Below are 7477 nucleotides of genomic sequence, written 5' to 3'. Positions count from 1 at the left end.
TTTGTATTAATAGCACAGCTTAAATCTTATTTTAGATGATTTTAAATGATACTTTGAGAAAGTCACAAGCAAAACAATGACATTAAAGGTGATCCATACACTTTTATGTCTGTGTATGACAGCCGAGTTATTTAAATCCCTTGTCATCTTTCTGTCACTCACAGCACACACGAAGACGTTTGGGAGTTGCTGTGGACTGCTCTACATACAGTGAGAGCAGATTGTGTGTGGCAGTGTCCTCTATAGGTTAGAAGTGGTTTCAGCACACTGAGCAGCTGGCTGCAAATTCAAAGAGTGCTGCTGTCAGCCAGATAATGTGGACCTTTGTTTAACAGAGGCTTTTTTATTATTATTTTGCGCTGCATCATAAAGTCTGTAATTTACTTACGTACGCGCACGGCACAATCAGACTTCAACTACAAGGAAGTTCAACTACAACACCCAATAGTGGAGCTCTTTTAGTCTTAAGTGCCCTTAAGAGTGCAGGACTTTGATAGTCTTTGATCTGTAACTGAACCTGACCTCTGATCCTGGGCTGGATTGACCCACTAGGGGGCGCTGTTTCCAAAAGTTAACAAGGCCCATCCTCACCCTTCTTTTCTCTTTCACTCTGAATTATTTACGTTTTAGTTAGTGTTTTGTCATTTGCATTTGTAAATCTGACTAAACACAATTTGATTTTAAGAAATTCGTCCTGTGAGCACAATGTGTGCTGGAATAAAAAAGGCCTTAAAAGCAAAAGGGGGGATTCCTAAAGTTAAGTGTTAGATCCTCTGGTCATGATTCATTTCTGTGAATCATGATTCACAGTCCCTGGCAATCCATCCAGTAGTTCTTCAAATATTTCAATGTGGACCCAAATGGACCGACTGACTTATTGGTATTGTCATCCATAGAGCCATTTGCAATTCATTGAATTACAACAGTTAATGGCACAGAATCAACATGGAGTGGTATGGGTCCCTATGGGGTCTGGGGCTGAGGTGCAGTTGCCTGCTTTGGTAATATAGTGAAAGTAGGCAACAAAAAAATAAAGTTTGTCAGATAGGGACCAGCACTCAATTACAATAATACTATACTGCTGCCTCCATATGCTATAAAGCTGTGTGTCTGCAGAGGGCGACGTTGCACGGAAGCAAAGCAGTGTGGGGGACTGAGTTGACAGCTGCAGATCAGATGTCTCAGCTCTCTCTGTACTGACTGACGACTTTTTTCTTCTAATGACCCACATTTCTGTTCTCTTGTTTGCGACTCTGTGTGCATTGTGTTAGAGTGAGCGATGCTAATCCACAGATCATGTGCATGTGTGCATTTTGGAGCTCACTTTCATGTTTTTGTGCAGCCCTGCACAGCCTATCACAGGGAGTTTGTGTTCCTGAGCATGAGCGCTATCTTCAGTGAAGCCCAGGGATCTTCAGATCTTAAGGCCTTACATTCTCTAAGTGTCATTATGTGATTGAGGCTGATTATGTGCAAGCGGAGTTTCTATCAGACAGAGTAGATCAAAGCATTGCCCTCATACACACGTACACACACATGCTATCCTTTACACTAATGTCCTTATTCGTCTATCTCCCCCTCCCGGCTCTCTACCCTTTCAACAGGGTAACAGCATACTCTCTAATTTTTTCCAGATGTAAAGTACCTCCCCTCCACTTTGTCCTCGCTCTGTTTCCTCCAGTCTTGACCCTCACAGGGTCCACAGCAACCCCCAAACTTCTTCGTTCCTCCCTCACCCCACTCCCACCCTCCTGACTTGTTCGACATATTGGTCTCAGAGACAAAACGTGACCCCTGGAGGTCGGGGCAAGAGAGGCTGCAGCGCTCCCAAAGCAGAAAGGAATGTTTCGGAAATGCATTTCCCACATTGCACGATGGGTTTGTGTTGTGGTAATTAGCCATTTGGTCCATGGGTCTTTTTCAGAGTGCCAGCTGTTTGCGGCGTGCGCTTAAGCTCTGATTTCACTGTGATTGTTGCAATCTTTTTCGGCATAGAGCAGTCTTTCAGTTTCTGCAAATGGCCTCTGTCGCCGCCACACTTTTTCCTCCATCTTGCCCTCCTTTCCCCCCCCCTCCTGAGATGGGAACCAGCTGGGCGAGTGGAGCAGGGGAGCACTGGGAATGTGGAGGGTTGCAGGCATGGGGCCCAGGTGTTCCCTGCGCTTATTTTTTCTCACTCAGTTCTATTCATTTGGGTGCACCAAAACTGTGGCAGCGTCTCCTGCATGACATACAGTGACAGAGAGCGTCTTCTAGCTCTGCTCACAGCGGCATGTCAGTGCAGCTGCACACATGTGTTGCACAGAGGGGACAGAGACTCTTTCCTCATCTCGCTCTAAGTGTATAAACACACTCACTCATGCACTCACAAACATACAGACACACACACACAGCTAATGTCTGCAAGCATGGGCTAGGTCCATGATTCCCAGCTCTAGCTAAAGCACTTAATGATCCCAGCAGCTGTTGCTCATGTAAACTACCACCCCAACACACACACACACACACACAATCCCACCTCCTCATTCCGTCTTTCCTTCCTTTTGCTTTGCCCCCATGCCTTCATCCCAGCACATTTATTTATACAGAATACAAGTAGCATCCACATAGACACATACATGATTATTAACATGCTAAAGTACATGTACTGCATGAACAAATGTATCCACGCACAATTTCCAACCCTGCCGCGCACACACAGGGACAATCTGTTATTTGTTTGATGCATTTCCTGTTGATAAGAGCGCTTGCAGATGGGGGGCTAATCTGAGCAAATCTGCCGCACATCTTTATTCATTACAGCCCATCCTTTTACACCGATTACTATGATAAGCCCCAGATACATGCTAGTTTCCTGCAGTGTTGTATTACCAGGATATGTCGCACAAGGACCGTCTATGTGAAGCACGTTACAGGGCCCGCAGGGAATTGTGAAGCCGAAGCGATCCCTGCACTCTGAGGTACAATGGGATGCACATGTTCCCACAAGCACAACTTCCTGCAAGTTTGTGACTCTGCGTGAGGCTCATTAGTCCCTATACTCTGCGAGGCCTGTTGTGTTTGCATTTTTTGTATGTCTGCATGTGTGGTAAACATGATTAATGACCTCGTAAAGAGTGTCAGCCCTTGTGTCGTATGTGCTTTTGTAGTCCTGTGTGTAATTGTGTACATGTATGTTACATGCTAAAGTTGTATTTGGGGGCATTATCTGACATGGCATGGTAACTTGGAGAATTTTAACCTTGCTCTTTACTATGAAAGATATTAATTTAATTGAAGTACTTGAAAATCAATGCCTAAGATGAATACCACTGTTTCGTCTGTACTATAAATATGAAGGTAGCACTGGCAGTCAGTTAGCTTAGTGTGCTTAAATCCTGGGTACAGAGGGAAACCGAAAGCTTCACTCTTTGCAGCACATTTTAATTTCACAAGTTCACAAGTTTTGTTTGTTTAATCTGTACAAAAAGTATAAAAAAACAAGATAGAGGGAATATGTGCCAGTTTATTTGTTGTCTCAGTTGGCCAGGTTGCCACTTAATCAACAAAAGTGGCTGAAAACCCTGAATAAGTAGGCCTATACATCCTAAAATGCCAGTACTGCATTGCTATATTCAACTAACTCACTTGTTCTGGAGCTTTTGACCACGTCATGTCATCATCATCAGCCAATGAAGTTTTACTTTTTGTTCGGCTGAATGTTTTCCCTTATGAGTGCACTATATTTGCTCGCTGCCATTTTAATTGAGTGTGTGAATGGGAGAAATTTGCCTTTGGGGCTTTCAGGTTAATGTTGTGAAAGGGTTTATTTCAACCCAAACCAGGATCTTATCCCTAATCTTACCTTTCATCCTTTGCAGGTCACATGGAGACTGGAGCCAACTACAGCTGACATAGATTATTGATTCAAATCTATGGGACACACCTTAAAATATTCACCCCAGATGGGACTCGAACATGTGCTATCAGTAAAGGCCATAGTGCCCAAAAATGTCTTCCACATTTAATACATGTGGAAATACTCAAAAGCCCAATATCTCCTTTTGAACTGTGTAGTGTAGTAAAAATATAAGCATATGTCACAAAATGGGAATACTAAATGTATTCAGCTGCTTTCTGTGTACAGTTTATGGAATACAACCCGTGTATAATATTCCTTGTGAGAGAGAAACACCTAAAGACTTGAATATGGCACACCAAGAGGACCTTCTTATGTTGCAGCATCAGCTCATTTACACACACACACACACACACACACACACACACACACACACACACACACACACACACACACACACACACACACACACACACACACACACACACACACACACACACACACACACACACACACACACTTTTGTCAGTCACAAGGAACAGGCACACTCAGGTGCAGGCAGATATACAAGCCTTTCTGTCTCTCTCCCTCTCCTTCCCCTGATGGAGTTGGGTTTCCTATGCACACACAAACACACACATTCACACACTTGCCTGCTCTCACTCTGCTGAGTGACTGAAATGTCATATGGCCAGTTGATTGGACAGTGAGAGGCCCTGAGAGGCACTGAGAGCAGAGAGGGGTGATGAAAAGATGGGCTTGTGAAACCAGACTGCAGCCTTCATTGTGAGCAGGCACAGTGGCAGACTGCTCTTTGCGAGGTCCTCGTCGCTGCCTTTTGTGCCAAAGTCTTTGTGAATCTGGGTCAAGTCCAGGACGCCTTTTCCCCTCACACACAACAGCGTCGACATCGGTGTAACCCTGCACTCCTCTCCTCCCCGGCTCCTCTGATCTCTCCTCAGATGGTTTTACTTTGTCTCACAATGTCTCCGTATTTCATCCATATCTGTCCGTGTCACACTGGACTCTTTCGCCTTAAACATTAAACTACATTTCAGATCGTTTGTGATGCTGCAGTGAAAGCCGATTTACGCTGATGAAATCTTTTTGTGTATCCCTTCTCAACTCTGACACAGACCAGGCGACTGCCATAACAACAACTGGACTGGTCCCACTGTGTCTGGGGCCAGATCTCTGAGTGTTTTCTCAATGTGTGTGTTCCGCAGATAGAGAGAGAGGGCGGGGGGGGACTAGAAAGATTGGGGGTAGGGGGTGTGGGGGTGTGTGTTCAGAAATACTATAGAGACATAGTCAGACGGGAAATGACCTCCCAGAGAGAGAGAGAGGAGAGAGAGAGAGAGAGAGAGGAGAGAGAGAGAGAGAGAGAGAGAGAGAGAGAGAGAGAGAGAGAGAGAGAGGGGGCTTCCCCAAGGGTTGTATTTCTGTCTGCCCTTCTTTTTTCTCAGAGATTCACTCATACAGAGCTGTAATGCAGTGACTATGATGTCTACCAGCAGATATGCATGTGAATGAGGCCAATCGGGGAGCGCCTTTCTTTTTCTTTTGTGCTCTGCGCAGGAAATGCACTGAGCTACAGCAGTTGGGCATTAGAGCAACTCTGGTAACCATTGTATCACTTAAAATCTCCAGGGTGATTGGAAATGTCTTTGAGCATTTGTGTGTGTGTGTTTGTGGGAGAATTTATCTGTGTCTCCATTCAAGGCTGCATCCTTCAGGGGACACGGTCGACCCATTTACCTCCACGAAGACCCTCTCCTTCATGTGCCATGTAGACCACGAAGGCCGAACAGAAATGAGACTGTCTGGTGTACAGAGGCTTTCCGTGATCTGCGTCACCAGCCATTCCTGCTCTAATTGCTGTTGCTGAGCAACAAAGCGAAAGTTAGACACGCTCAAAAAGTTTTAATGCCCCTTGGTTACATGTTTACTATTAGCGGTTCGGTTGAATTGAGTGTGTGCTACTCAAACGTTGGATGTCTCATAGCTTGCCGGCACCAATACCTCTTTGAAAAACGGTTCGTCACGTTGCTCGGGATTGGAAGGACGCATTTGAAGGGAGCCTTTGAAGGGAGCATTCAAACATTAAAATGCAGCCTCTGAAGGATGCAGCCCCAGAGTTGATACATGCTTATCTGACTGCATATTCCTCCCATGGTTGCCAAACCTCTATTTATAAACATGAATATGATGCAGTTGAGTGTGAGACATGTCAGAAAGTGAACAGAGAAGCTTGAGAAATGAATCTATAAAAAAATTAAAATTGATAGATGAAGGATGAAGAGTTGAAATATTTAGCTAAAAGTGTGAATAGATGGTTGAAAAAATACATCTGCCACAAGTTTGCAAACGTAAACCAAAGTAATTGCGCTGACGATTCAATTGCATGGAAGAAAAATAATCCATTTATATAAATTATGGAAAACCTGATGGCTGGTGTGGATGTAGACTGTGGGGGTACACCAGACAGTTTAGGAACCACTGATTCACACTGTGTTTAGAGGGTGACTCTATACCTCATGTGCTCTAAATGTGCAGATGTCTTGGCAGGAACTCTAAATGCTTCTCAGACTGGACTGTAACAGGAACATTCATGTACAATAGCCCAGCTCCATTCGTCAGTCTCACCCTGCATTGTACCCCCTCTCTTTCATGTTGGAGATCTTTAACTCAGATTTGGCACCTCTCCTCGTCAGTCTCAACTCACACTTGACGACCCGAATTCCTCATCCACAAATGTGAACCATCTGTGCTCCTTATGGAGTCCTGCAACACAGCTAGGGCGCCTTAATGAGGGAAATGGTTAATTACAGTTAAGCATGCGTAATGGTTACGTTCCTACTGTACAGAGTGCAGTGCATGCTGGGCTGTTGATGTGTGGATTTGCTTTACTTTACTCTGTGTGTGCAGTGTCTCTACCGGGCAGACAGGATGTCCTCTGGGTTGCAGGATATATATAGCTGTTCTCCTTTATGAATCATTTTTCATATATTATCAAAAAACAATGACGATATGAACTGAAGCGTTTTGTTGAGTATTTTATGAGTGACTGCTCTGCTCTGTGCGCACCCGCTCCTGTGAGGGAATCCAAGACTTTGGGGTTCCCTTGGGATTCCGTGGGAAGGAAAATCTTCCTGTCTGCTTTGTCCATACCAGGGATCTGATCCAGATCTCAGACCCCTGGCGGCTGCGGGGGCGCGCACAAAACTCGGTCAGAGGGTTTCTCAATCTCTTTCTCTCCCTCCCTCTCTCACTGTGGACTCTAGTGTGTATGTGTGAACTTGTTTTTGTGACCTCTTTAAAAACTTTTCCTGCATAAACACTGAACTTGTCCGGACCCTTAGGTTTAGGCATGAATTGGTCACGAATTGGTCCTGTTTAAGGGGTAAGATGTAAATTGTGGTTAGGTTAAGGTTAGGATGTAGCATGGTTAAGTTAAGGGATAATGTTTTGATTAGGCTCTCCACAATGAATGGAAGTCAATGCAAAGTCCTAATAACGAGAGATACGCAAACGTGTGTATGTGTGTGTGTGTGTGTGTGTGTGTGCCGGGAGGGTGGGGGTGGGGGTGCGTGCGTGCGTGTGTGTGTGTGTGTTTGATTACCTGCGTGCACGCGCAAA

This window comes from Hippoglossus stenolepis, chromosome 17 (genome assembly GCF_022539355.2).
Source record: "Hippoglossus stenolepis isolate QCI-W04-F060 chromosome 17, HSTE1.2, whole genome shotgun sequence".
In the NCBI taxonomy this organism is placed as follows: domain Eukaryota; kingdom Metazoa; phylum Chordata; class Actinopteri; order Pleuronectiformes; family Pleuronectidae; genus Hippoglossus; species Hippoglossus stenolepis.
Note: the sequence above shows the minus strand (reverse complement) of the source record.